Genomic DNA, 26513 nt, shown 5'->3' on the forward strand with positions numbered 1-26513 from the left:
CGTCCCTCCCTCCCCTGGGCCGACTTCGTCCTAGGCCACCATTCCTTACATTCAAAACACATTTCGAATATTCACTGTGGCCATCAAGTTGAGCTACTCTCCACACCCCATTAGCTAAGACACAGGACCTTTAAATGGTTAAATCTCACTTCACATGTTACCATTGGTACAAGTCAATATTTTCTCCATACTTGATTTACAGAGCAAAGACACATGAGCATTATATAAAGAAACAATGACAAGCCTCTACTTATAAAACGTGTAGAAGGCAGACGGTTTCAGGAGGGAAATGGGGAAGGGGAGGAGGCAAATGCAGGCAGCAGTGGGCATCCCAGCTGCTGAGACTGGTGGGAATGCACCGAGGGCCTCCTCCTCCTGGCACGAGGCCACTCTGACTGTGAGTCTGCCAGGCTAACAGCCTCCAGCCACCCAAGAGTGGGGGCAAGTCTTCTGGGAAGGGGGTGGGAATAGAATGCTATCCCTCAGAGAGAGAGCTGACCGGCTTGGTGGGAGGAGTGGGTCCACGAGTGTAGCCTCCCGGGATTCCTTGGGGCAGTTCCCTAGGCAAAGCTGGTTTCCCCGTCATGTCCCCCCCGGTACTCTTCAAAGGTACCCTTCAGGTACCGGTGAGGAACGTGCGCCACAACCTGAGGGCCCGCGGAGTGCAACCTCCTCTTACAACCAGACCAAGCAGGACAAAGGATTAGGGACGTTGATCCCCCCTTGCAAAGATGCCGGGAGGAGAATGATGTCTTACCTGCCCTCCAGCAGGCCGGCCTCCAGGGAAAGGCAGGAAGGGAAGCTCTAACTGGGCTTCCACTGGAAACAGGTCGGGGCAGGGTGGGCAGGTTGGCGATGTGGGCACGTCTCTCTCCAGGCTCACAGAGGAACTCTTTCACAGCAACGAGTGGACTTTTGTCTGGCCTCATTCTGCCTCTTCCCCCCAACACTTAGAGGTCTTGGAGCTCCAACTTGCTGGAGGAATGCAGAGATCAGGGGTAGACTTGCATTACCGACTAGGTGGGCCTGGGGGGACAAGTGGATGCGGCTGTTTCTTGAGGCAGCTGTTCTCTCAGGCCGGCATTCATTTCCTAGATCCTGGGATCGTGGATCCTGACCCAGAGGAAAATGAACTGGTTGATGGCCCAACGGTTCTGCCTCCAACAAAGCCCTGGAAAGGTGATGAGGGAGCCCTAAAGGCAAGGTGACTTGTTGCTGTGCCCACGACGGAGCCAGGGTTGCTGGGAGTAAAGGCTGCAATGGCTGTGCATCTGAACACAGCATCGCTCTCAGTGGGGCAGGGCCTTCCACTTGCAACAAGAGGCTCCGCCTGGATGGCCCCAGGGCTCTGACTGAAGGTGGGGACATTAGTGCTTTCAAACACAGGATGATCCTCAGTGGTGCTGGGTTTCCTGCTCAACATAGGAGGACTCTGGCTTGGAGGCCCAGGTGTTCAGGCGCAAGCTTCCACCATAGAGGTTTGTGGCGCTAGAGGCCTCAGTCATGTCTGCTCTAAAGCTGAGTGCTGCAGTGGTGCAGCTCAGACCTGGGCCGGCCTCTGCTCCCCAAGCCCATCGGTGCTGCTGAATCCCCCAGCCTGAAGGGGGCGAGTTGTGCTGCCAAATGTTGGGCCTAACGTTGCTCACAACACCAGGCATGTAGGTGGAGCTGTAAAACCAGAGGCAGCATCTGTGTCAGAGGGAAACAGTTTGGAGGCCTCTAAAGGCTGGCTGGCTGCTGGCATGGGTGCCCCAGGTGGAAGGAGTGAGTAATGAACCCGCAGAAGCTGACCGTGTGGTGCTGCACGGACTGGCTGGCCTGGGGGAGGGGTGGAGGCTGGGACTAGAGCTGGAGCTGCTAGGTTTCCAAACTGAGGAGAGCTGTCAAAGGTAGTGGTTTCGTGCTACTGCCCATCGGGGGCCCAAAATGTGGGCTGGGTGGGGTGCAGCTCCAGAGTCCAGGGAAAGTTGAAATGTTGGGTTGGGGCCTCAGACCCTCGATGCAGGCTGGTGGTTTCTGTGGCTGAGGCAGCACTGCCACGAGAGGTATCTGTTGGGCCTGTTCAAATGGAAAGAAGCTCGCACTGGAGCCAGAGGGAAGCCCCCTCTGTGGGAAGGTGGAGGGATGTCCATGGTGGAGGTGTGGCCTGCCGGTCACAAGCAGGCTGGGAGCCGAACATGCAGATGTGCTAGTTGAGGGGCTGGAACTGACTTGAGAAACAGCAGTGAGCAGGCCGTGGGGAGAGGAGCACTAGTACCAGGAGCTGGAGAGGGAGGGTCTGCGAGAAGACAGGAGAATCCACACATGGGTGTAGGGGACTCTGTTGTGTTTAACAGGATTCACAGGAGGATTGAGGTGCTGGGAGCAGCGGGGAAGGCGGAACTGGAATCGGCTGCAACTGAGACTGAGGCGTTGGGATGCAAAGGGCCTCTTCTGTCCCTTTCAGAGGGGACCCCCAAGTGGCCCTGAACATGAAAGGGGGAAGACACTCAGCAGCAGTTGTAGGAGCAGGCGAGTCAGGAATTGAGCTGGGTTCACAGTCCGTCCCTGGGGTGGGGGAGGACTCAGGGACGGGAGGGTTTGGGGGCCTAGCACACAGGCCAGCCAGGTCGTGTCTGAATAATGGGGGAGGAGCAGGGTCAGCACGGTGAAAAGGGCTGAGATGCCCGGAAGGGGCTCTGGCATTGAGGAAAAGACGGGGTCTGGTGAGCTGCGTTCTGAGACAAGCGACCCCTAGAGGTGGCCGCTGCAGCGGATTCCAGGATGGCCCCCGAGCCGCGGGCGTCCTGCTGCTTCCTGCGCCTCTGCAGCTGTGGATGATGCTGAGGGCGGGAGGGGAGGCTGACGGAGGAGCGGTCCTAGCAACAGACAGGGAAGGGAAGGCTGTGAGGCACCGCAGTCCCAGACGGCCTCAGTCTCAGCCCCGAGTCCACTGTGAGGCGCTGGCACGCTGCTTCCTTCTCCTAGTCTGGGTCCACCCAGCCGGGGCGGGGTGGGAGATTCTGAGGCTCCCTCCCCTGTGTGGCAGCAGAGGAATTTCTCATTTATTGGCGGTAGCGCCGTCGGTTCTCCAGTTCCTGGTGTTTGTGCCTGCCCTGAGGTGGCATCTGAAACCGTTGCACTCTGGATCTCCTCTGGGACACGGCTGAAGCTGGGGGCTGGGCCCACAGCCCTCCCTCCTGGCTCTGTGTGGCCCTCTCGGGCAGCCGGGGTGCCATGCGGCTGGACCCTCCGCTGCAGTGGCGGGCAACCTCCAGTGGAGCTGTGTGAGTTCGGGATAGGCTTTCATTTGGGGCGTGAGTTCCTAAAAAATATGGGATTTCTTAGTGGAAGTGTCTGCTGAGCTCCGGCGAGAGAGGTTTCTCCTCAGCGGCCTAGGCCTGTTCTCTTACAGCCTGCGCTGACCACCAGGGGCCCAAATGCGGACTGTAGGCTTCCAGCGCTCTGGGGGCCCCTTCTCTGATTGTCTGGCTTCTTCTTGCCTCTGGGGTATTCCTCCTGTTTGGCGATTCCTTCCCCACTCTCTCTGAGATCCCGACACAGTCTCCTCTGCACAAGGGTCTAGGGGATGACTGGATGTTCCAGGTGGCGTCGCGGGGACTACCTCCTCCTATGCCAGACAGTTTGCCCGCTGCAGTAACTGAGCTGCAGGACGGCATGGCGTTTGGGCAGACAGCACCCACCTCCTCTGATTTCTACGTCAGGACGCTGAAGTAAAGACCCCAGAAAGGAACACGGGTCTGCAGCATCCAACGGCATGTAGTTACTGGATCCTGGCAGCGCCGTCTGAGAGCACGTTCCGGGCAGGGCAGACAGAAGAACTCAGTGGGGGCGGGGCCCAGGCCGCTCTGCGGGACCCTGTCCCAGGGGTGGAGCAGTGGCAAGGACAGAAGCTTGCCCGGGTAGCGTGCATGAGGAGCAGTTCCGTAATATCACAGGCCGGGAGAGTTCTTGCGGAGCTTCCCACCCAGCCAGAGGCAAAGCTCTCTCTATTTGGTCTGTTGCTAAAGATGCATATTTGGAACGTGTGAGCAAAGACAGGAAGGGTGATCGAAGTGCATGGGGGGAAAGGGTGCACGTGCCAAGAATGCTCAAGAAAATATGCACCCCCAAGGCGGGGCTCAGCTTCCCTGAACCCTAGGGAGATTGTGCAGGACAGGGATTCTTGAGGCAGCAGAGTGGGAACCACTGGGGAGTCGCGCTCAGGATCTTTTTTTTTTTTTTTTAAAGATTTTATTTATTCAGTTTTTCCCCCCAAAGCCCCAGTAGATAGTTGTACGTCATAGGTTCACATCCTTCTAGTTGCTGTACGTGGGACTCGGCCTTGCGTTGGACGGAGAAGCGGTGCCTCGGGGCGCTCCCGGGATCCGAACCCGGGCCGCCAGCATCAGAGCGCGCGCACTTAACCGCTAAGCCACGGGGCCGGCCCCGCGCTCAGGATCTTTAGTGCTGGCCAGAGGTGGCAGCTTCGAGGTCAGCAACTGTGTGTCCATCTGTCCTTTCCCCTGGGGATCCTGGAGGAGAGAGCTGCTCAGAACAGGAGTAAGGCGCCAGTCGCGCGTGGAGGCCATGGTGGCAGGCTGTGAGAGACACACTTGCATTGTGACCCAGCAATCCCATTACTAGTTATTTACTCAAGAGAAATGAAAATTTATGGTCATACAAAATCTGCATGTGAAAGATTTTAGCTGCTTTATTCATATTTCTTAGATAAAAGACTATTCAGGTTATACATATTTTCCTGAGTGAGTATATATATATGTGTGTGTATGTATTTATTAGTGGTGCTCCAAGGATAACAATTTGTTTATCAAACTTTTCAAAGTCCAGTTAGAGTTAGTATTTTACCATTTCAGGTAGAATATAGAAACCTTTAAATCATATAGTTGTTTATCCTTCACTCTTTATATTATAGTTGTCACATGTTTTGCATCTATATGCATTGAGCCCTCCCACACACACACTGGTATAATTTTTGCTTTCAAAGTCATATTAACATTTAAAGAATTTAAGAGGAGAAAAATAGGCTAACATATTTATGCAAATATTGACTGTTTCTGTTGGTCTTCCTTTGTTCCTGAAGTTTCAGGCTTTCTGGCATCATTTGCCTTCAGCCTGAAAAAGGTCCTTTCTCATCTTTTTAGAGGAGGTTGGCTGGTAATGAATTCTCTTTATCTGCATCTGCCTTCATTTTTCTTTCATTCATTAAGGATATTTTTGCTGGATATAGAAGTCTAAGGTTGATAATTCTTTTGTTCAGGATTTTAATAGTGTTGCTCCACTCCTGGCCTCTGTGGTTTCTGACGGGTGACCCTGAATTCTTCAGATCGTTCTCTCTCTGGCTGTCTGTACGTGTATATTTTTTTCTAACTGCTTTCCAGAATTTTTCTTCATCTTTTGTTTTCAGCAGTTTGAATATGCTGTGTCATGAGGTTTTCTGAGCTTTCTTTCACCAAATTTGGGAAGTTTTCAGCCATTGTTCCTCAAATATTTTTTTCTGCATCAAACTGTCCGTCCTCTTTCTGGAACTCCAGTGAGATGAATCTTAAAGCTTCTAATACTGTCCCACAGGTCTTGGAGACTTTGGTGTGTGTGTGTGTGTGTGTGTGTGTGTGTGTGTGTGTGTGTGTGAATAAACACTTTATTTTGGAACAGTTTGAGATTTAAAGAACTATTGTAAAGATTGTACAGAGTTCTCATTTACCCCACACCTAGTTTCCCTATGATAAATATCTTACATTAGTGTGGTACACTTGTCATGATTAATGAAATGATATTGATATGTTATTATTAACTAAAGCCCAGAATTTATTCAGATTTCCTCATTTCCCCTAATGTCCTTTTTGTGTCCCAGAATCCTGCCCATGATACCACATTACATTTAGGAGTCATGTGTCCTTAGGCTCCTCTTGCTGTGACACTTGTCTTGTTTTTGATGACCTAGAAACTTTTGAAGATTACTGGTCAGATATTTTGTAGAATGTCTCTATTGGAATTTATGAGGCTTTTCTCACCAGACTCGTGTTTTTGAGAGGCGACCACAGAGGTAAAGTGCTATTATGGGGCCGGCTCCGTGGCTTAGCGGTTAAGTGTGCGTGCCCTGATGCTGGCGGCCCGGGTTCGGATCCCGGGCACGCCCCGGGGCACCGCTTCTCCGTCCAACGCGAGGCCGAGTCCCACGTACAGCAACTGGAAGGATGTGAACCTATGACATACAACTATCTACTGGGGCTTTGGGGGGAAAAAAATGAATAAATAAAATCTTTAAAAAAAAAAAAATAAAGTGCTATTATCATCACACTGTGTCAAGAGTGCATACTCTTAACATGACATCACTATTGACATTGACCTTGATCGCTTGTCTTGAAGTAGTGTTTATAAATATTCTCCACTATAGAGTACGCCTTTGTTCACTATTTCCATACTGTACTCTTTAGAAGAATGTCATTATGCACAATTAGAGTGGGGAGTTATGCTCCACCTCTCCAAGGGCATAGTATTTATATAAATTATTTGGAATTCGTCTGCATAGTAGATTTGTCTTTTTTCCCCATTTATTTATTTATTCAATCATTTATGTCAGTATGGGCTCATGGATATTTATTTTTTACTTTGGATTATAATCCAATAATACTTTATTTATTTTGTTACTAAAATGGTTGCATCTTTGGCAACTGGGAGCTCTTTTAGTTTGCTCTGTGTCTCTTTGACATATCCCCATCATCACCAGTTGTTTGTTGTTTGGTTTTTTTTTTTTGTTTGAGTCCTTTTCAGCACTAAAAGTTGCTCCAGCCTCATCTTGTGTATTTCCTGCCCTAGTCCTAGAATCAGCCATTCATCTAAGGAGCCCTGGTTCCTTTCACTGGAAAACACTATTAGGAACCAAAATCTGGTTGCTAGGGTGCTCACTGTTGGGGTGATGTTGCTTCCAGACCCACTCAGTGGACAGAGCAGGGAGATATATGTGTATACTAACACATGTATGTACACATATCTATAAATACTTTTATATCTAACCATCTGTATCTATGTTAAGATAAACATGAGTTCATACTTATGTGGCTCTGTTCATTTTCATTGAATATATTTCTCTATCTGTTCTTCAAATCGTATCATTTCTGTTGATCTGTCTTCAGGTTCACTGACTCTTCTCCCTTCTCCATTCTTGCATTGAGCTCATCAGTGAACATTTCATTTTGAGTATTGTATTCTTAATTATATTAAAGTCTCTATTTGCTTCTTTTTCATAATTTCTATTTCTCTGCTGAGAACCTCTATTTTTCAATTCATTTCAAGAATATTTACCTCATCGAGCATGGTTATAACAGCTGCTTTGTTTGATAATTCCATGTCTAGGTCATTTTGAAGTTGGATCTATTGATTGTCTTTTCCTTTGAGAATTGCTTAGACTTTCCTAGTTCCTTGTATGTTATTTTGAGTAATTTTGGGTGCTATCCTAGACATTTTGCATGTTATGTTGTGAAACTCTGGTTCCTATTAGAATCCTGTGCAGGGTGATGTTTTGATTGATTGTTTTAGTTAAGCGATCAACACAGTTATGCTTTGGCCGCATGTCTGTCTTGCCTTCCATTGGCAGTTGTTCCAGTCTCAGTGCAGATTTCAAGTCTCTGCTATGCTGTTTGTGTCTGCTTCTCACACACATCATTCAGGGGTTAAGCTGGGGCTTGAGTGGTGGTTTATGTTGGAGTTCAGTTCTCAAAGACTTTGTTCTGCTTATTTGGATCTGTTCTGTGCATGTGCTGCTCAGAGTGAGCCTGGGACTTGTGTTGGTTCATACACAGATTTAAGTGATGCCCCTCTCCAGTTTTCTCCTCTTCAGGATTTATCCTTCTCAAACTTGCCAGGGCCTCTTTTACATGTTCCTCTCAGGGTTTAACCCTTTGGGCTGTCCTGCAGCTGTGACCAGGTCAGCCTTTGAGGTGACAGAGCTAGCCAGAGCAAAGAGGGCAAAATCAGTGGGGCTTTCCCTACACTCTTCAGACAACAGGAGTCCCTTCACCTCTTCTCTGGCCAGAAAGCCATGTAATCTCTCAGAGCACCTGTGCCACTGCTGGAGCTGCAGTACCGATCATAACCGGCATTGTCTTCAGGGAGTGGCCAAGAGAGTAAAACAAAACAAAATGAAACAGGGATTGTCCCCGCTCTGACACACAGAGGCCTCCTTTCCCAGTCGTCTGGCTGGAAATCGGGCGTTTCTCCCAGAGGTTTGCTTTCAGTGCCTGCTGTACAGTTGCAGGATTCCCCCTGCCCTGGGGTGACAGCAGGGAGACGAGGAGGAAAAGCAGCCACATAATCACCCCTTACAGGTTGTTAGTCAAGTTTTACTTCTGTCCCCATTTGCCTGGTATTGTTTGCTTTTTTACTTCTCTCCAGAGTTTTATTTGTAATCTATGAGAGAGGTTATTTGTAAGGATCTTGCTCCATTTTGGCTGGAAACAAGTTTATAATCACTTCAAAAATAAATTTTTTAATAAATACATATTTTACAGTTATATATAAATATTTTAAATGCTACCATTGTACACCAAAATGTTAATAGTGTTTACCTATAAATAATAAGTCATTCATTTTGTAATTTTCTGTATTTTCCTGTATTTTTGTGACTATATGTTTTAATTGTATCATTAAAAAAAAAGACCTTAAAGCAATTTTGACTTCAGATCTCCTATTAATTCCTATATAACCCTAATTTAGGTGCTAGGTGTTTTGACCTGAGCAGATAGAATAGTAGAAAAAGGGAGAATGTGGATGTCAGGTGGTGGCAGGGATTAAGTACAGCAAGAGATGTCCCTGCAAAAGTTACCAGTCCCAGAAGATTCTCCAGGGCACTCACGGTAGGAAATCAGAGGGAATCAGCACATTCAACTCTAGAAAAATACAGCAATCTCACCCCAATATGGATAGATGAAACCAGGATAACTAGATATACTTAAGAAAAAAATAGTGCTTAACAAGGTTGAGAAAGGCAGAAATAAAAGAAATATTGCATTATGTGCAATGCACCCTCCAACTCTTTTTTTTGTTTTGTTTTTTTGTGAGGAAGATCAGCCCTGAGCTAACATCCATGCCAATCCTCCTCTTTTTTTTGCTGGGGAAGACCTGCTCTGAGCTAACATCTATTGCCAGTCCTCCTCCTTTTTTTTTCCCAAAGCCCCAGTAGATAGTTGTATGTCATAGTTGCACATCCTTCTAGTTGCTGTATGTGGGACGCAGCCTCAGCATGGCCAGAGAAGCGGTGCGGCGCTGCGCGCCCGGGATCCGAACCCAGGCCACCAGTAGCAGAGCGCGCGCGCCCAACCGCTAAGCCACGGGGCCGGCCCCACCCTCCAACTCTTAATACAGGAAGAAATATAATGAAGATGTGTCCTCATGGCTAGTGCTTGTTTACCAATATTTATCAAAATAAGGTCTTTAACTCCATACATATTTTATTTTAGGCATTTTCCATTCTTCTCTAAATAGTTGGAGATAGTTATTCTAAGGGTGTTTCAACTTCTAGAAATAGAGATCATTGAGAAAGCGAAAAGAAAGATAAAATAAAATTTTTCTTATTTTGACAAATAGTCTCAAATATAAGATCTACCCATAAAGGTGGGCCTGGGGACTTCAAGATATGGGTACTCATGTGACCATAAGGAGAATATCTTAAGAAACACAGCACATTGGAATCAGTAGGAGCACTTTATGGAGAATATATGTTAAAATATTTGAGCACCTTCAAGCCCATCCTTGAGAGAATGTGTACCCCGTTTGTAGTAGGGATTTCCTTCATCGCTTTTGGATTCAGAGAGCACAGGTGCTGATGTATCTTTAGCAGAAGGAGATAAGTTGCCGGTGCTCCAAAGGAAAACACTGTAAAGTTGAGACAGTGGGAGCGTCAGAGCTTAGAGTGCAAAGTCCTGTCTCTCTAGACACCTGCAGGAGCTCAAATTTCTTGAACTTGTATTTCTAAGCTCATTCTTTGCTAATAACACCTCCTTAGTCTTTGGTTTCTGCTTTTAAAGATCTTTTAAGGCTGTGTGTCCTTCTTTTTCAGCCTCACGTTTGGCAGCCATTATTACCTCCAGGTAAAGCCTGATTTACTTAATTTAAGTTAGTGTTATATTATTTTCATTCTAGCAGAATAAAAAAAAATCTAGACTTGTGGTTAAGATAGTTTTGATTTAGCATGACATCTTGAAAGTTGAATTACAAGTTATTATTTTCACAGGAGAAACCATGGTATAAATAGGTGTTGAATTCCTGTGTCAGCCCTTTAAAACCCATGTAGCCCATAAACTTCCCTCTGCTTTTACATAATTGCTAGGTAGTTTCTAACCTAACCAGTAAGTGCCATTTTAGAAGAAAAATGTAGCAGAATATCTTTATCACTTAGGAGGCAAAGAAGTATTTAAACCAGACACAAAAAGCACAATTACTACAAAGACCTGCTATTCATATTCCAGCAGACTCCTTGGGACTCAGAGAGCTGGATCCCCAATATAAAAACAATGATGACGATGACTATTTATCCCACAATGACAAACAAGTTGTAAAGAGGAGTCTGAGGCTTAGAGAGATGAAGCAACCTCCCGCAAGGTCTCTCATCCCCCAAAGGGACAGAGCTGGCTTCAAAGCCCCTGGGTCCCCAAGTGCTCACCTTCCCCACCTTCAGCACCCTGACTTCTTGGTCCAAAACCTGCTCATTGTGGAAGCACTGATCCTACACGAACCACTGAATGCGCTGCCAAGTGTCCTCACTTCCTCCTTCCAGTTTCCTGGGGCTGAAGGCTCTGCTCCAGGAGGGAGTCCAGCCTCTATGCAGGGGCCTCCTCCAGGTCCTGGGAAGGTTCCATCTCTGCAGGACCAGGCTGCCCTTAGAATAAACCCTCTTTGTTAAGAGGACACCTTCTAACCTTTCTCCAGAAAACTAACAGACGGGAGAGGGGGAAGGAGAGTGTGAAGGGGTAGAGAGGGATTTATCCTCCTTCCCTGGGGATGAAGGACTGGGGCGCCTTCCCTGCAGCACTTTGTCCCCAGGCCCTGGGCTGCCTTACACTGAGTAGCCAGCCTCCTTACCGGTCCTCCCTGCTCTCTTGACATTTGGAAATTGAAGTTCAGTTTGTGCTGGAATTTTCTCTTTCTATTTAAGGCTGCCAAGAAAAAAGACTGGGTGGTGGAGGCCTCTCACAGGCTTCCCCACAGGCTCTCAGCCTGGGTATTTTCAAGTGTCCTGGAGCTGGCCTCTCCCCTTTCCCCAGTTCCTACTGCATGAAGAGGAGAACTTGATCCCTACAGGAGCTGAAGAGCATCTGCCCTGGAGTCAGGAGGTGCTTGCTGCCCAAAGTGAGGGGATGCAGAGACTTGGGCGGAGCCTGAGGGCCTGGGGCCTGAGATTGAATGATTTCTTTATTTTTGAAAACAAGGCATCTATTACTATTACTGTTTGTTTTGTTCCTTATTATATGAGTAATCCATGTTCATGGTAGAAGAATTAGAAAGTGCACATGTAGAGAATGGAGAAAATACAAACCATCCATATAATCGCATCACCAAGGGACCCTGACCGTTTATACTTGGGTCTATGTTCTTCCATTCTTATTTCTAGGCGAGTCCCTGCCCCCACCACCGCATTATCCCGTAATAAAGAGGGAGGAGGCTTACATGTGAATCTTTAAAAAGTCTTTCATGGGAGAGGGTGCAGTTGTCTGAAGGACTTCATTTTGAAGAACAAAGGCCAGTTTGGATAACATTCGTTGGACTTAAAGGATCTCCATTAATTTGAACTTTGGAGGTTAAAGAGGTCACCCTATGAAATCAGTCAAACAAATGGCAGAAAAACTTAACTCAGATTTAGCGATTATTCCTGGGAAGATCATTGTACACCTGCATGGATTGGATGGTGTTGCAGAAAAGTATTTTAACAGCTATTCAAAAGGGAAATCCTATATTGATATTGTGGTGGTAAAAAAGATATACCTACAAGGTTGAATTAAAAAAATACTAATATCACATGAATGCATCTTTGTAGTTTGTCAATAACATCCAGATTCCACTCCTCATTCTACTTAGAAGAGAAGCTGACGGGCCCTGGGAAACTGGCTTAGAAGCCTCAAAAATCGCTTTGGGGGTGAGAAAACACTGCTGTTAGAGATACTTATACTGAATTTGTGTAAAAAAAATTTTTTTAAAATGAAATTGGAAAAGATCAAAACATATATTACTCATATAATTTATTTATTTATTTATTTATTTATTTTGTGAGGAAGATCAGCCCTGAGCTAACATCCGTGCTAATCCTCCTCTTTATGCTGAGGAAGACGGGCTCTGAGCTAACATCTATTGCCAATCCCCCTGCTTTTTTCCCCCAAAACCCCAGTAGATAGTTGTATGTCATAGCTGCACATCCTTCTAGTTGCTGTATGTGGGACACGGCCTCAGCATGGCCGGAGAAGTGGTGCGTCGGTGCGCGCCCGGGATCCAAACCCGGGCCGCCAGTAGCAGAGCGCGCGCACTTAACCGCTAAGCCACGGGGCCGGCCCTACTCATATAATTTAAATATATAATTATATCTAAACTAGTAAGTATTGTAATACACATTTCATTTCCCTAAAAGTTCATAGAATCAGGACAACCCCAACAATAGTTTATTGGCTCCCAGTGAAATATTTTTTATTGCTGCATTGGAAATATTGCCTTAGATTTGTAGTCACCCTGTGTTTGGGCATTTGTGGTGTACATATTCATACCTTTAAATTGTAGCATCCTGTACACGATCTTTAGAAACCTACTTTTTAAAAAATATATATATTTTAGATATATTGCCGTGCCAATATATATACCCACCTGCATCATATTTTTTAAGACCTGCATGGTATAGCATTGTTTATACTAAAAATTATTGAACACTTGCCGTTTTCTTTTCTTCTTTTTTTGTGAGGAAGATTGGCCCTGAGGTAACATCCGTTACCAATCTTACTCTTTTTTTTTTCTTTTGCTTGCAGAAGATTGTCCCTGAGCTAACATCTGTGCCAGTCTTCCTCTATTTGGCATATGGAATGCTGCCACAGTGTGGCTTGATGAGCGGTGTGTAGGGCCATGCCTGGGATCTGAACCCATGAACCCCGGGCCACTGAAGCAGAGCACATGAACGTAACCACTATGCCATGGGGCTGGCCCCTTTTCCATTTTTTTTTTTTTTTTTTTTTTGCTCTTATAAACCACATACCTTGGAAAGCCTTGACATGGTCTAGCAGGCTCTAGAGTTTTAGCCATTGCCAGCTCTGCAGTGTCATTTCTCAAGACCATCCCTTTCTGTTAGGAACCTTTCCACACGGGCAGTCCCCACCTCCTCAGTAGCCAATACCTTTCCTGCTCCTTGTGACTGGCTCTTCTTCAGGGACGCTCTCTGGCCCTCCAGACAGCTGCACCTGCACCTCCCCTTTTCTGACTCTCCTCCTCTTTCTGCTTCCCCTGCAGGCTGGGGGCCCAAGGGGCGGGGAGCACATCTGTCTTTTTCACCACTGTATCCCCAGCAACTGCGGCAGGGCCTGGCACCCAGCAGGTGCTCATTAAATGTTTGTTGAGTGAATGTGTGTGAATGATGAGGCCTGAGAAAGAAAATCCCCTAACATATGGAAACAGGTCTGATGTTCACTGCTAGGCCATGTTCTCCTGTGGGATATAAACAATTTCACAAAACATCACATCAGACAAGGTCACTTTGAGACCATGACAATGTAAAATAAATGTGAAATAAACAAGCTCCTCGTGCAGCCCACTGAACTCCAAACATCCCCCTCTCTCAGCTGACAAATGGATTTTTTTTGTTTGTATTTTAATAAAGACATAGAAATAAAATTCACATTTGACACCAATACTGTAATGTTTTATGTCTTTAAAACTGACCATAAATAATAAATATAACAATGGGATTTCTATAAATATACAATTTCTTTTTTTTTTTTTGGTGAGGCGATCAGTCCTGTGCTAACATCTGCCAATCCTCTTCTTTTTTTTGCTGAGGAAGACTGGCCCTGGGCTAACATCCGTGCTCATCTTCCTCCAATTGACATGGGACGCCGCCACAGCATGGCTTGCCAAGCAGTGCATGGGTGCGCGCCCGGGATCTGAACCGGCGAACCCCAGGCCGCCGCAGCAGAGCACACGCACTTAACCGCTTGCGCCACCAGGCCAGTCCCTACAATTTCTTTTTGCAAGAGAAGTGGGCTTTTTGCTTTTCTCATTGAGATGATGCTATAATAACAGTTTCCATTTCTTGGGCACTAACTACGTGCCTGTGCCTGTGCTTCATGCTCTACACCACTTCTCTCCTTCACCCCTCACAGCTCCACGATGGGGATCCCGTTGCAATCTCCGCTGCAGACAAGGACAGGGGAGAAGACTGGTTTATTTTGGCAGAAGACTGCTTTTGCTCAGGGGTGTGAGGAAAGGCGGAAGGTGTGGAGAAGAGGGAAGGGAGGGCAGGCTGTGAGTCCTGCTGAGCCACATGGTTGGGATGTAGCCTCAGAGCAGAAAGGGTCAGACCTAGAAGTGCAATGATGTCACAGGGACACATGGGCCCGGCCGCTGCTGTGTGGCTCAGAGCTTTGGCCAGTGCCTCGGCTGTACCTGGCACAGAGCCATCTACTGCCCTGGCACCCTGAGCACGGGTGGCTTGAGGGCAGTGGTAGGCAGTGCTCTTAGCTGGACACAGAGATGGAAGGAGCAGAACATGAAAGATGTACCTCAGAGTCCTCAGGACCCAGACATCACCAGGCACCCAGGGAGGCCTGGGGAGAGGGAGACGGTCCTCCTCCATCAGCTGACAGGATGTGGGCACGTGGGAGTCTGGGTTACCGTTAAGGGGACTTCCTCTGACCTCACCTGCTGGGAAGACCCAGCACACGTGGGTCCTCTTCCTGGCCTCTCTCCCAGCCTTTCTACAGCTTTTTAAAACTTTCTTTTTTTTTTTTTTTTAAAGATTTTATTTATTTATTTCCCCCCCCCAAAGCCCCAGTAGATAGTTGTATGTCATAGCTGCACATCCTTCCAGTTGCTGTATGTGGGACGCGGCCCCAGCATGGCCGGAGAAGCGGTGCGTCAGTGCACGCCCGGGATCTGAACCCGGGCTGCCAGCAGCGGAGTGCGCACACTTAACTGCTAAGCCACGGGGCCAGCCCAGGAGTAAATATTGTTATCTCTAGTTTATATACAAGGAAACTGAGGCACGAGCTAAGTAAGAAATAAGCCCAAGGACACAGAGCTTATAGATGACAGAGCTGGAATGTGAACTCAGGTCGTATGGGATTCCAGCTCAAGCATGTGACCACAGGCTTTGCCTAGTATGATTTCTTTTAATAAAAATGCTTTTTCAAATTAAAATTTAGGATTCCTTATATAAACATGATATAAATATTAATCAGAATATTTGACTATTCAGAACATCCCAATTCCCCAGTTTAGAGAAAAGCCAATTGGTAACATAAATTATCTTGCTTATAATACTACTTATCCCAGACACTACACAGTGAATGTAGTTTAATCAATACTACAGGGCACAGTAAAGGCAAGATCTCAAGTTTAGCTCATTAAGCCTGCCTGATACATTTTACTGAAATGCTAAACAGAGCAAAGTGCAGGTGGGCCCTGATTTACACATCAGACATGGTGGTTAAATTACAGTGACTATCTCAGTTTGCCACTGAGGGAGGAGTTTAGAAGTTTCCAGGCACATGAGACTTTCAAGTGCTATAATTAAGAATGTTCTGGACAGACCAGGACATCAGCTTGGCTTCTCTACCCAAAATATTGCGGTGGGTCAGGTCTTTGAACATTGCATTATGCTTGCTCGCCTGCTCACCTGAGCCCTGCACAATAACAACTGATTCTTTCCTGTTCTAGATGATCTTCCTCTGGCCAGGATCCTGAATACATTTGCCTTCTCTTCCAATGTTGGTCCTAGTCCATGTGACTCTCAGGTTGGTACCATCCAATGGACTCCTAATATGTCTCCCCCTACCCACTGCATCCCCTTTGGCCTCTTCTCCATACTGCAGCCAAGAGGATCTTTAAAAATGCAAATCTGGGGGCCAGCCCAGTGGCACAGTGGTTAAGTTCGCGTGCTCTGCTTCGGGGGCCGGGGTTTGCGGGTTTGGATCCCGGGTTCAGATCCTGGGTGCAGATCCTGGGTGTGGACCTACGCACTGCTTACCAAAAGCAGAGGAAGATAGGCAAGGGTGTTAGCTCAGGGCCAATTTTCCTCAGCAAAAAGAGGAGGATTGGCAACAGATGTTAGATCAGGGCTAATCTTCCTCACAAAAAAATGCAAATCTGATCAAATGACTCTCTTCTCTTGTGCCTGGGGCTTAAAACTCTTAAATGACTCCCCAGAGCTCTTGGGATGAAAAGTAAAACCCTTAACAAGCCACACAAGACAAGGATTGGCACCTGTCTGCTTCTTACTCTCATCTGAATGCCATGTCCCCTCCACTCAACTCTCCTCCACCCCCACTGTCTTTCTCTTGCCCTCAGACTCACCATTCTCCTTGGTGCAAAAGGGCCTCTGCCCATGCTCTTCCTTCTAACTGGAATGTTCTCCCTGCCACTGTTCCACCAGCTGACACTATTTCATCCTTTAGATCACAGCTCATGAGTGACTTCCTTGGAGAAGCCTTCCCTGAACTCCCGGCGCAGATCACAGCCTCTCGAAGCACTCTCTACCTCTCCTTCATAGCTCACAATTTCACAGTTGCATGTGTGTGTCTGTTTGATTCATTCCTGGCTCACCCAGTAGACTGTAAACTCGAGGGAGCAACTCTGTTTTGCTTGATATTTTATTCCCAGCACCTAGCACTGTTCCTGGCATAAATTAGAGGCTAAATAAATATTTATTATTGGAATGAATGAGTGAGTGAATGAATGAATGAATGAATGAGTATAAAATGTTCAATAAAATTTGGGGGCTTATTTGGAATGGGCAAAACTTTGCAGGCAAGATTACCAACATAATTTTTGTTGGCTCAGTAGGAACATAGATTTCCTCCTAACATTGGTAATTAGGAGAAGAGATCCCAGATTTTGACTTTCATGAATCAGAAAATTGAGGGAAAAAAGAAAAAAGGGCAATTAAAATATAGGATACCACTTTTAAATTTTTGCTAACTGAGGGCAAGGAACAAAACACACCTTACATGCACTGTCTTCGTCATTTCATAAGAGAAAGTCCATTTTAACACCTAAAGAGTAGGAAGGATCTAACGTCAAAATTCACTATGTCCCTTCCCAGGCAGGGACAATTAATCCCCATCCGGTGTGGGAGTTATGCTCTAAAATAAAAAAGACAAAATAAAAACTCAACTAGATTTGAATAAAGCATGAAAACAGGAGGCAGTACCTGGTGGTGATCACACACACAGGCATTGAAGCCAGAGTGGCCTGGCTTTGATTCAGGCTCTGACACTTGCTAGATGGATGTCCCTGCATCCATGGTAGCCCAAACATCCTCACCTGCTCCATAGAAATAATAATTATATCTACTTCAGAGAATCGGGGTGGAGATGAAAGAAGTAAATGTTTATAAAACACTCAGCATCGTGTCTAGCACATGAAAAGACATTCAGTGATGAGCAGCTTTGGTTATTAGTTCTATCACCAATATTTTTATCATTAAGATCTCTAACAAATGAGCAACTCAAAGAAGGGAATAACTGACCAAGCTGAGGAACTCAGAAAGTGCTTCAGAGAGTGTAACCATGGGCCCATTTAGAGCCAGTTCAAACAGACCCCATCTCTTATCAACACAGTGATTAAGAATTGTCTTTCAGAAAATTTGCAGTCATGTAGCCACAGCATGTGCAGAAGAAGAAATCTTTTGTTTTTTTCCTTTATTTTTTTGTGAGGAAGATCAGCCCTGAGCTAACATCCATGCCAATCCTCCCCTTTTTGCTGAGGAAGACTGGCCCTGAGCTAACGTCTGTGCCCATCTTCCTCCGCTTTATATGGGACGCCGCCACAGCATGGCCTGACAAGCGATGCATCGTGCGCCCCTGGGATCTGAACCAGGCCGCCAGCAGCGGAGCGCGTGCACTTAACCGCTATGCCATGGGGCTGGCCCCAGAAGAAGAAATCTTGACCTGAAATGACCACAGCACCAAAGACTGTCCTCCCCAAAGGGGAGGACGAAAGGACCAGAACTTAAAAGTCAGACTTTTATCAGAAGCAAGGGGCCCATCATTCAGGAAGATCTGGTGTTAACATTCCTTCCTCACCTTGCCATAAATGTTTAGAACCTTATCATAAATGTTTAGAACCTTACCATAAATGCTTGAAGCCCACCAATGAAAATCGGTCCCATCAGTGTTTCCGCATGCCAGCCTGTTCTCCCTAAACTCTTAAATTCTGCCCCAAATCCTGAAGCGGGGAGATAGATCTGAGGACACACACACCCTGTCTCACTGCAGATGGATCTTGCAGAATAAAGCTGATTTCTTTTCCCAAAAGCTGATGCCGTAGTTAATTGGTTTGTTTATGCGCATCAGGTAGGAGAACCCCATTTTTGTGTGGTAACAAGAGAAGGAGATGTTTGAATGGAATCTTTAAAAACATCACACAAGTAATATAATCCATCAGAAAAATCACAAAATAGTGGCATGAAGGAGAAAATAACAATTTCTCAAGTATCAGTGAAAGCCCATTCAGAAGACAGAAACCACGTGGTGTTTTAAGCAGGGGATGTTTACTACAAAGAATGATTAAGTTACGATAGGGCCTAGGATTCAGAATGCCCAAGGAAGAAAACACCTGGAGAGGCCTCCCCTCAACACTTCGCTCTTTTCTCTCCTCAGGCCACACCCTCCAAAGCCCTCATCTCCTTCCTGCCAGAGGCCCCAGGGGCCTAGCTGAGGTCACAGACTTGGCCCTGCACTTACCCAGGCTACACCCTGTCTGAGGCCTCTAGGGAGCCTGTTCATCAGTCTTTCCTGTGTTCCTGAGTTCTCTGCCTGTCCTCTCCCAGAGGCTAGAGTTTGGTGTCATCACCCTTCTTTCCTCCTTGCCCACTTTCTCTGCCCTGGGCTCAGTGGGATCATAACATTAGTAATAACTGCTGACAACTTTTGAGACACACTGGACAAGGTGGGCATTTTTATCACCATTTTTCAGTTGGAGAGACACAGAGAAGATAAATGCCTTGCCTAGGTGACCCAGATAGAAGGTAGACAGAATTCCAGAACCACTCCTTCCAGGAAGCCTCCCTTGACATCTTCTCCAAACCCCAAATCTAGAATTGGTGTCTGTTTACTCTGAGCACCTCATGGGCGGACCCAAGACTGTTTGCTTCTTAAGGGCGAGGCCAGGTCAGGTTTATTGTGGGACATCCTGTGTCTGATGTAGCAGGTGCTCAATAAGTATTTGTTGAGTGAATGAATGAATGATTGGGCTCATCTCTTTCCCCCTTTTGAGGCATGAAAGGTTTGGGGGACACAGGCAGACCTGTTTAAATGTTTCTTTGACCACTTACTGGCTCTGTGACCTTGGGCCAAACTTACCTAAACTTTCTGAGACCCTGTTTCTCTCATGTAAAATAGAGGTGCGGTCTGTGCGGAGGATGACAGATGGGCTACAATGTCTGGCACATAGTAGGTGCTCGGTAAACAGCACTATGGAGACAGGTTAGCCTCTAAAGTCAGGCTTCCTGGACTGAAGTTTCGGTTTCACTGATTAGCTAAATAACCCCGGGAGAATCACTTTGCCTCTCTGAAGCTCATTTTACAGACACGTCATGTGGGGATAACAGCCCCAGTTATTCAGTTGTGGTGAGGATTAAATCAACCCGGGGAGGGCCTCTCAATGAAGGCTGGAAAGGAGGGGGAGAGAGCTTGAGAAGGAGTAGTGGAAACTCTTTTAAAGTTGGCCCAGTGCCCCTAGGGGACCAAGCCACTCAGACAGGAGAGCCCAACTGCTGGCTTTTATGACTACTTGTAGCTGTGTGACTGTGGACATGTCACTCCACCTCTCTGAGCCTTGCTTTCTGTACAGTGGGGATGTTGGTAACATGAGCGGCCTCCTGGGGTTGTTGGGAAGCAGGTGAAGCATGAAGCATACAGTAAGTGCTCCATAAATGTACTGTCATTGCTGTCCCTCAGAGTTTTTGCGTTATAGCACCTGACTGCTACAAACAGGGAAACAGATCCAGAGAGGAGTAGTAACCTGTTCAAGGTCACTGAGCCTGTATCTTGATAGTTCCTGCAACAGCTTAGCCATTCTGTCTGCTCAACCCCAAAACAACCTGCAGGGCTGGGCTTCTGGTAGGTCAGGCCAGTGGTCCCCCTTGGGCTGGTAGGGTGAGGGCATCAACAGTAACAGCCCCCTTTCCTGAGGGCCTACTATGTGCTAACTACTTGTTTTTTCATTAAATCCTAAAAACGCTACAAAAGCAGCATTACTATTATTCCCATTTCATAGATGAGAAAACAGGATTAGAGAAGTGAAGTCATTTATTCAAAGTACACAATGGGAGGAGGGAGGTTTTGAACCTCAGCCCCAGCTCTGTTTGTTAAATGAAAAAAGAAACAGTGCCGGTCCAGAGATACGTAGTGAGTTTGGGGTAATGGATGGGCTCAGTCTGCCTCCCTCCACCCTGGAATGGCGACCCCGGCTTGAGGCTCTTTAGAAGCTTCAAAAGCACAGGAGAGAGGACAGCCCTGTCACCCTCAACCCATCCCATGCCACCCCCTGGGTTTCAGAAGACTTTCTGGTTTGCTCTCAGACCCTGGGGGCAGCAGAAGGCCCAGGGGGCAAGGCGGGGCAAGCCAAATGTGGGGGCAGGGCATGGCCTCCCCTATCTGATCCCCAGGGCACCTGCCTGCCTGCCTTCTCTTTACGTTTTTTACTTGCTCTGTTTTCTATCCTTTTCTCTTTCACACCTTATTGTGGAGTTTATGTCCTATGTTTCAGTTGGACAACTTTTTCTTCAGCTGTATCTAACCTGTTCTTAAACCAATCTGTTGATTTCCTTTTCTCAGTTATTTTAAAGTCAGGAAAACACTGTAACCACGGGCCCTCCAGGATCAGTTCAACTGACCCCATCTCTTATCAACAGAGTGATTAAGAATTGCCTTTCGGAAAATTTGCAAAGTCACATAACCAGAGCACGTGCAGAAGATGAAATCTTGACCTGAAATGACCTCGGAACCAAAGATCCTCCTCCCCACGGAACCAAAGGACCGGGACATGACTGGAACTTAAAAGCCGGACTCTTATCAGAAGCGAGGGGTCCCTCATTCAGGAAGACCCAGTGTTAAAATTCCTTCCCCACCTCATCATAAATGTTTAGAACCTGATCATAAAAGTTAAAACCTCATCATAAATGTTTAGAACCCTGTCATAAATGTTTAGAAGCCCACCAATCAAAACCTGTCCCACCAGCATTTCCATATGCCAGCTTGTTCTCCCTAACCTCTTAAATTTCACTCCAAATCCTGAATTGGGGAGAGAGATCTGAGGGCACATTCCTCCTGTCTCCCTGCAGATTGATCTTGTAGAATAAAACTGATATCTCTCCCAAAAGCCAATGCTGTAATTAATTGGGTTTTTTTGTGTGTGGCAGGCAGACAACCCCAGTTTTGTGTGGTAACAATTTGGCGACCACAAAGGGACAAGGTCCTGTGAACACCCGCCTGAGGCTCTGGAACCCCTGGTGTGGTGTGGAGTCTTTTCATTGACCCTAAGCAGCCACCTAGACAATTTTGTCTAGAGGCTTAACTGATCAAATTCCTGTTTCCCCCCTGTGGTGCTCCAGGCCCCAAGGCATTTTTTCCTTTTGGGAGAAGAAACAACTTCTGGATCAGGATGTCTCTGAGCTCTGGGTGAGTAACTTTAAGAAAATGACTGTCCTTTACCTTGTCTCTGGCTTGATTTCCTGGAAATATAGGGTCAGCTTGTACTCTGGGGAATCCTGGCAGGCTAAGACCTGAACCTTGGGCTTGGACTACCCAAGGCAATTAGAGGCAGGAAAAAAGGTTCACTTGTGAAATTGCTTCTAGATCTGGGCAACTCCCAGCACTGGTTCCAACTTGCCCCTGGCAATCTGGTTCTGAGTAGCTCCTGGCACTGCTTCTGAGCTTCTCCTGGCAAACTGGCTAGTAGTCTGGTCTGTGCTATATGTAGAATTGTACTGTGTGTTAATGCTTGTCTGAATTGAATTGGTTGTTTTGGGGACTGAGTTTCTCAGTAATTGTAAGGAACTTTTCTTTAGAAATTACCCTGTTTGTTGCAGCCACCTTAGGAAAAGCCCCTTAAAATGGGGATAACTGTAAACAGATGGCAAGATAACCTGGGATAATTTTAAATTACAGTGGCCATTTTGGGCTCTTTTTGAGCCTCCAAACCAAGGAACAAGGAAAAATCTTTAATCTTTAAAAAGTGAAGGGCTCCACCTTTCAACCTAAAGTTTCCAGAGGCTGTACATGTTTACAAAGAACTGCAGAATCTTACCAAGCTTGTTTTGTGTCCTGAGGGCTTGGCTTGATAATTGTCAGGTTGGGGGGTGGCTCCCAAAAATACAGTTGGACAAAAATGCAGTTGCACTCCCTTTTGAGGCTAAGGCTCCTACCAAACTGCTGTCGGCCTCAGGGGAATTACTTCGGCCATTAGAAGGAACGTTCTGATTAGATAATATCATTTAAAAGTGCACTTAAAAGTAAAGTCTTCAAAATTCCAAAATAACCTTATTGAAAGTTTTGTTGCAAAAAGCTAATAGAAAATTAAGTTATGAAAGGTACCTAAAAGAAAAGTCTTTACAGACATCCCGTAATCTATCTTCGAAGGAGGGCCCAAAATGAGCCCCTCTCAGAGTTAACAAGACTCAGAGATTTTCTGGGAAACTGCTGTTCAGTACAGCCAGGTATAGTCACTGCTCATCCTGACTGAAACCTGACAAGATATTTGAAAGGAGTTAGCAACTTATGATCAGAAATTTGGCCAAACTGGAAGCTGATATTCAGAGACTAATAGGAATTTTCTTTCCAGGCCTTGTTCCCTAAGTTAAAATAAAACTTAGCACCCAGAGGGGAAGAAGCAAATTAGGGATGATGTAGTTGGACAGGTCGATCATCCTATAATGTCATTTAAATTACAACCCAATTTCTGAGGAATTAAGAGCAACCGTTCTCAAAAAAAAAAAAATCCTTGCAAGACTGGAAATGCAGCTCTAGAGGCAGTTCATATTCCACCCATTTCCGTTATCTCAAAAAGCTTGCAAAACTCACCAGGAACTATCTAGCACATCACCAATTCCTAAGACTGAAGAAAAAAAAAAGGAAAAAAGGAAAGAAAAACAGCCATAAGTGTACCCTTGCCCAAAATCTACAATCTTAAGTGTCTTCTCCACTAATGTTAGTAGAAAAAGTTTAAAACAAAATTTGGATTCATAACTAGGGAACCTTGTATTACTGTACCTGATTCATGGCAGTAATTTTAAAACAATAGCTGTGAAGTCTCTGTAAATGTGTGTCTATATATATATGTGATATCTTACCTCTGGATGGTATAGTTTCAAAAGAGCTCTATTCAATTGGCTAAAAGTAAGTGCTTATATAAATTATTTCTAAATGTAATAGTAACTAACCCAAATGCCTTTCAAGTTAATATGATATAAATTAATCTTTGGTAAACGAAAGCTTATTTAAGATTGTTGGTTTGATTAAAATGGACATGTCTTCAGAGTTATCAGCATTGGATATGATGCAGACATGCAGCCTTTAAGTTTCTTGGTCAGATAAGCTCATGTTATCTCTCTTACAAAACTGCTTAGCAAAAATAATAACTTAAAATGATGGCTAATTTTGCCTAATGTCTCATGAAGTTTTGCAGGTAATTATTGGGAATAAGTAAACTAAATAGATGTGAAAAAGATAAAAATTTGGGGGTAAACTTTTTAATAATTATGTGTTATGGAGTATGTACTTGACTTCAAAACTTTTTGGCAACCTAAAACCTTAGAGTTTTGCTAAAATTTAGTTAAATGATAAAAAATTCATTGACTATCTGGGTCATTTTCGAATAAGATAAAATATTGAAACATTATTGCTAAACATGTCTAAGTTTATCTACTTTTGGCTTCTTATTACAGAGAAACCAAAAGATGTTTGGGTCTATTAGTAAACATGTCTTGTATTTTATTAAAAATTGTACTATGAAGTAGCATGTTTCTAGAAATTATGAAAATTATTTATAAATTTGCAAAGCCACAGAATGCTAATGTAAAAGACAGTTCATAATTGCTTACTTCTTAGTTTTCACTAAAAATAAAGGTCTGTAAGGGTTAAAAACTCCAATTAACATATGTGATTGAAGCTACTAAAAATTAATAAGGAAAGCATCTTTGTATTCAAGGAAAATGAGATGCATGTTTTCAGTAAAGAAGGTATAAAGAATGGAAATATTTTTGTTTGTTTTGTTAAAGATAAATTTGTCCTAAAGGACTAGAAGGGAAGAAAGAAGGCATGGGACAAATTCTGAATGTAAAAAGAAAGTTATAGAAGGTTTGTGGAAGAGGAACCCTGAGGAAAGAATTTTGTGCATGGTCAAGTTGGCTAAGATTAAAATGAATTCAGTTAAATAAATGAATTTTAATAAAAGTAAGCTGTTGCAAAAATTAAAATTTGGTTTTCTCTCTCTTAAAAGGATAATTTTCTTAAAATTTTAGTCTGCTCTTGATAAAGAGATTATGAAAGGTTTTTTTTCTTTGAGTAGCCTACCAGAAGGGTAGGGATTTTATGTTTTCTCAAAATTAATTTCTTGTATTGTTTTTACAAGGTCTTTAACCACCGGTGCTAAGGTTTTTCTTACAGCTATTTAATTTTCTGCATTTGCCTGAAAATCTTTAACTGTCACCATGGTTAAATGGATAACTAAGCATTGTTTCATGGGGACCTATGATATTGTGTGGGTAAATGTTATTGATATAAGTGTTTTAAAAATTGTCTAACAATGATACAGCTATTCCACTGCTGAGTATTTATCCGAAGAACATGAAAACACAAATGTGTAAAGATATATGCACCCTTATATTCATTGCAGCATTACTCACAACAGCCAAGACTTGGAAGCAACCTAGGTGCCCATCAAGGGATGAATGGATAAAGAAGATGTGGTATATATACACAATGGAATACTACTCAGCTATAAAAAATGATGAGATCTGGCCATTTGTGACACCATGAATGGTCCTTGAGGGTATTATGCTAAGTGAAATAAGTCAGAGGGAGAAAGTCAAATACCATATGATCTCAGTCATAAACAGGAGATAAAAACAACAGAAACAAACACATAGAGACAGATTGGATTGGTGGTTACCAGAGCATAAGGGGAGAGGGAGGAGGGCAAAAGGGGTGATTAGGCACATGAGTATGGTGATGGATTGTAATTAGTCTTTGGGTGGAAAACATGATGTAATCTACACAGAAATCAAAATATAATGATGTACACCTGAAATTTATATAATATTATAAACCAATGTTACTGCAATAAAAAGTAAATAAATAAAATAAAATGCAAAATAAATAAATAAAATTGTATAACATTCCTAAAATTCTGATCTGTCCTGGTTGTCAGCCATAATTCTAGTTATTATCTTGAAGTGTTGTATGTCACAGAAATAGCCAAGTTTCTTTGTCAATTGCCCTTTTTAAGTCTTTCGTCATTTGCAGATAGTTCTTTTACTCTGATATTTTTGCAGATGTATTTCATCTTCAGAGAGATTCACATGGGAAGGACTCTGACACTTGCTCTAGAATGTAGGTTTCTGATAAACTTTCAGATTATAAAATTGAGCTTGGTAAGAAATTACACAACTCTAATGGAGAAACTGATGACTTCATGAAACTGCTAACAGAAGATTAAGGTCTAGAATTGATTACACAGGACTGAATGAACTAATGAGGATGATTATAATTTTTATGATTTTTCATGAGATATTTCTGATTTTTAATGTTTTGTTTTTTCCAGATTTAAGAACTTTTTCTCTTTTAAGCTAACTATAATGTATACAATTTGGTAAATTATACTTTTCTAAGCAGTATTGAAACATTTATCTTTTTTCTCCCTACCTGATCCCTCCAGAATTTGGAAACTCTTAGTGAGTGAGTATTGTCTTCGTAGCAATACAATTATTTGCATAAGTTCAATAAGAATCTGTTCTCCTTATAACAGGACACGATTGGAAACATTGGTTATATTACCAAAATTTTGACTGGAATGTCATATTTGAGAGAAACATGCAGACTCCACTATGACGAGACAGCTGAGGGACAAAGATTGACTTCACAGAATAAAGCCACTTGGAAATATTGGCCTGGTACCTTGCTTACCAGTTCCCAGAAACCTTACCAGGGGAATAAAGAAGGTCACTACCCCAGCAGGTGCAAAGAACCACAGGATATTTTGGTGAACTTCAAGATAAGAGAGGAATTCACCCAAATCTATAGGTATTGCAGGCAGAGTCTGATGACAAG

At 44.5% G+C, this 26513-nt stretch overlaps 2 long non-coding RNA genes across 2 annotated transcripts in view; one reads left to right on the forward strand and one right to left on the reverse strand.

The window, feature by feature from the left end:
• LOC147912903 (uncharacterized) overlaps positions 1–26513 on the reverse strand; it is a 46996-nt gene that overhangs the window by 8827 nt on the left and 11656 nt on the right. The window lies entirely within an intron of this gene.
• LOC147912904 (uncharacterized) lies at positions 1700–25703 on the forward strand. The gene is made up of 4 exons (XR_015549582.1): positions 1700–1764; positions 15904–15980; positions 21800–21866; positions 25081–25703. It is a non-coding gene; the product is annotated as an uncharacterized LOC147912904 (long non-coding RNA).

This window comes from Ceratotherium simum, chromosome 33 (genome assembly GCF_057802395.1).
Source record: "Ceratotherium simum simum isolate JZ-2026a chromosome 33, ASM5780239v1, whole genome shotgun sequence".
Classification (NCBI taxonomy): domain Eukaryota; kingdom Metazoa; phylum Chordata; class Mammalia; order Perissodactyla; family Rhinocerotidae; genus Ceratotherium; species Ceratotherium simum.